Consider the following 4572-nt stretch of genomic DNA (forward strand, 5'->3'; position numbering starts at 1 on the left):
GAGAATGGCAGTATATGAATCCATTGGTTATCAGGTGGACCATTGCTTGAATGGAGGGGTGGGACATTCCGTGAATGGCATCGAAAATGCCACATCTCCAAGCAGCAGGGATGATAGGGTGAGGGTGACCTGTGGAAATGTCGCACAAGAGCGGCCAAAAGGCTACATCCTAGAGTTGCTGGCTCGTGACAGCAGTTCTATAAGCCTGGAGTTCATCATTTTGGGATGATCTTCAGTGAGCCCAATGTAGTCTACACCTGAAGAGAGGGCACGTACTGCTTGAATGTTGGACCGGAGATATGTTTAAACCTGGTTAAAAACTTGGATATGTAAGATAGGTGGGATTACTGGTGGGCTGACCAGGGATCTGATGCCTTTGCGAAGATGAATGTCAACGGTTTGTGGTCGGTAAAAACCGTGAAGTCCCTGCCTTCAAAAAGAATAGCAAAGTGTCTGACCACTAGGTACAGCACCGGCAGTTCCATATCAAATGTGCTATATTTTGTTTCTGGAGGGTGGAGGTGCCTACTAAAAAACGCTAGAGACTTCCATTGTCCATTGGTGTATTGTTCCAAGACCCCGCCTACTGCTGTGTTGGACGGGTCTTTCGTCAAGGCAGTTGGTCTATCCATTTGTGGATGGACCAGCAATGTTGCCTTCACTAGGGTATCTGGTCTGCTGGAATGCTACTGTCATCTCCTTTGTCCAATCAAGTTCTTTGGCGCTGCTGGACTTGAGGTCAGAGAGGTTTCATAATATGAGTTGCAGAGAGTATAAAGTGACAATAGAAATTGACTATCCCCACAAATTCCTGGATTGCTTTATCATATCTGGCCTCTGGAATTTGAGGATCACTTCCATCTTGCTAGGCAATGGAACGACATCCCGGCTGCTGATCTGGTGTCCCATGGACTCAAAAGAGGACTGTACGAATTTGCACTTGGCAGGGTTCACAGCTTGCCCGAGCTCCTGTAGGTGGCAGCAGAGTAAACACAGATGCTGCAGGTGCTCTTTGTGGGAGTGGCTGGTGATGAGGATGTCATCGAAGTATACAAAAAGAAAGTCCATGCCATGCCTCACAGTGTTCATTAGTCACTGGAATGTTTGGGCAGCATTTTTGAGCCCAAAAGACATTCTCAAAAATTTGAAGAGACCAGATGGTGTTATGATGGGAGTCTTGGGCATATCCTCCGGGTTTACAGGTATTTGGTCGTACCCACATACCAATCAATTTTAGAAAATATCCTGGCCCCATGAAGATTAGCTGTAAAGTTCTGTATATAGAGCATAGGATAGCGGTCTATAGTGGTAGCGTCATTGAGTCACCTGTAAGCCCCACAAGGTCTCCAGCCTCCCGTGGCTTTGGCCACCATATGTAGTGTGGAAGCCCACGGGCTATAAGACCTGCCTATGATTCCAAGTTCCTCTATTTTGTGGAACTCTTGTTCTGCAGGCTGTAACTTGTCAGCCAGCAGGCATCAGGCTCGGGCGTGTCGAGGAGCTCCTTGGGTGAGGATGTTGTGTGCGATGCCATATTTGGGTGTGGCAGTGGAGAATTGGGGAGTGACAATGTTTGGAAACTCCACAAGAAATTTGGCGAATTCATTGTTCGAGTACTCCACGACGTTTAAGTGCGGAGCAGGTGGTTCAGCTTTTCCAAGGTGGAGAGTCTGGAACATTGTGGTGTTCACCAACCATGGCCCTTTTTAGAGTAGGCCATTACGATGGCCAGCTGCCTTAGCCATTAGCGACGACTAGCCATGACGTTTCCCGGAAAAAGTGCAAGGGTGTCGGCAGCAGAGAGCTGCAGAACCCCAGCGTTGATGGTTAAAAACACCATGTGGTTGTCACAGTCAGGCTTGTCGGGGGAACATGCACTCTCTTCACTGGTACTTGTGGAGCCTGGGCCTTTGGGTGTGGCACAGCACTAATTTCTGTGGGCTTTGCGCCTTGCTGTTTCGCGCACCACAGAATGTCTGCATGGGCAGCCACTGTTCAAGGGTTATCAAAGTCCTCATCAGTCTTCTGGCATATGCTCTAAAAACAACTGCTCAAAGAGCAAGCAAGGCCTATGGTTGTCTGTAAGTGCCAACATATTGTTCATTAACTCTGAAGGGGTGTGGTCCCCAGGCCATCGATATGGAGAAGCCATGCAGCTTACTCATGCTATGAAAGACCATAAATCCGGAGAAGGAGAGCTTTTAGGGCTTCATACTTGCCAAGAACTGGTGGGTACAGAAGGAAATCCACTATTTGACCAGCTGTGTCCTGGTCGAGAATGCTTACCACATGATAACACATAGTGGCGTCCACTTCTATCTTGTGAATGTGGAACTGCGGCTGCCCAAATCAAACTTCAGGTTGAGTGGTCCAAAAGACAGGTAATTTGAGCGAAACTGCCGTGTTGTCCATATTGGGTCCAAAATCGTTTGGGCCCTTTGGGGTCACAAATGTAGCAACTGTGTCGCAATGCAAAATAAATGAGAAAATGATCAGATGTAGTTGAGTCAAAGTTCAGTAAAATACGTTACTCAGTCATTCGCAACTTTTGAAAACCCCGCATGTTCCAATGATGTCATCGCCTTGTGATGTCATGACGTCACTTTGAACCTCCCAAGCCTGTTCAATTAAGCCTGCGGTGAGCCGCTACAACATAATATTTTACAATGATTTACTTGTTTCATTTATAGGAGACCCAATGTTACATGATACTGTTCACCAATGCAGGAAAAAATTATTTCCCAACCTGGCAGTCCTGAATTTGATGCTCCTGTACCTCCTACTTGATTGTGTTAGGTCAAAGATGCTGTATGATGGATGGTAGGGATCCTCGAGAATTCTTTGAGCCCTATTTAAGCAAAGCTCCCAGTGAACGAGGTCAGTAGGGGAAGTATTTAATTCCTGCCTAATATTTGGAAGATGGCTAACAGAAATCTTTTAACATTCCAGTAGGCTAGGCAACATTGCCAAGAGGAAAATTGTTAATGGTTATCATTCAAAATAGATGTACTGGTCTTTTTCACAGTGTTGATTGTGGAAGTTGGCTGTGCCCAGGTTAGCTCACAGGATATCTATGCACTGGAGTGGGGTACTCAAAAGTGCCTCAAATATTTGAGACATCCTGAAATGGATTAAAAGGCACAATGGATACAAATGCTTTGTCCTTTTGGGATGTGTGAGGAGAGTTAGAGAATTGGATTGGTTGCAAAAATTGTGTTTTGTGGGCATGAAGTGATAAGACATAATGAGGATTTAAAATTTGACATTAAAATTTTACAAGAAATGACTGTTCTGCAGGAATCAATGGGGAAGTATGTAAAGAATCTAACAGATTAAGGATAGGATTCCTTTTGTCTTCACCTACCACCCCACTAGCCCCCACATCCAATATATCATCCTTTTCCATTTCTGCCACCTACTACAAGATCACACCACCAGGCACATCTTCCCTTCTCCTCCCCTCTCTGCCTTCAGCAAGGACCACTCCCTCCATAACTCCCCTCATTCACTCTTTCCTTCCCATCAATTGCCCCATTGGCACCCCATTAAGATTTCATTTGTGCCTACCTCCTCCCTTACCACCATTCAGGGTCCAAAACAGTCCTTCCAAGAGAAGTAACACTTCACTTGTAAATTTGCAGGGGTCAGTGGTCCCATTCTGGTCTCTCCTGGTCTCCAGAGAAACTGGACACAGACTGGGACATCGCTTCATTCAGATCCTCGGCTCTATCCATCGCAATAGTGGGGATCATCCAGTAGCCATCCATTTCAATTCCCCACCCCCATTCTCTGGCCAACATGTCTGTCCATGATTTCATGCACTACGAGACTAAGGCTACCCGCAAATTGGAGGAACAAAGAGTCATATTTTGTCTGTGCACCCTCCAACCAGATGGCATTAACATTGACTTCTCCAGTTTCCATTAGATCCTCTATCCTTATGCCTCCTTTCTTTTTGCTCTATCTCTCTCTCTCTTCCCTTCTTCCCTTTGTCTCCTTTCTCCCAACTCTTCTTCTACAGAGCCACTCCCCCCCCCCCCCCCCCCCAATTAGTCCTTTCCATATCTGGTTAGCACCTTTTGTCTGTTGCCCTGTACTCCTCCTCCCGTCCTTTCTTTTAATTCAGGTGCAAGCCTACCATTACTCAAACCTTGAGGAAAGGTACAGGCCCAAAATATTGGTTATATTTACCACCTATGGATGCTGCGAGACCTGCTAAGTTCTTCAAGCATTTCTGTGCTTTTACTACAATCACATACTAGAGTGTTTCACTCAAAGAGTAGATTTGAACAAGAGTGTTCTTCCAAATTAGTGAAGAATGGTGATGGAAGAAGTTGATGAAGATGTCTCTTTAAAAATGCGGAATGTTTGTCTACTTCAAAGTTATCACAGTTACTGTCACAGAGAATTCTATTTGTGCCTTTGGTTAGAGAGCTTCAATGCTGTGACATTGAGAAACTTACTTGGAGACATTTGAGCAAAGAATTTTAGAAAAGATGCACAGGGATTTTCAAGCATTTAAAAAATACAGGGAAAAGGGAGGTTTAGAGAAGGAACATCGCTTGCAAGAAT

Source organism: Narcine bancroftii, chromosome 3, assembly GCF_036971445.1.
Source record: "Narcine bancroftii isolate sNarBan1 chromosome 3, sNarBan1.hap1, whole genome shotgun sequence".
Lineage (NCBI taxonomy): Eukaryota > Metazoa > Chordata > Chondrichthyes > Torpediniformes > Narcinidae > Narcine > Narcine bancroftii.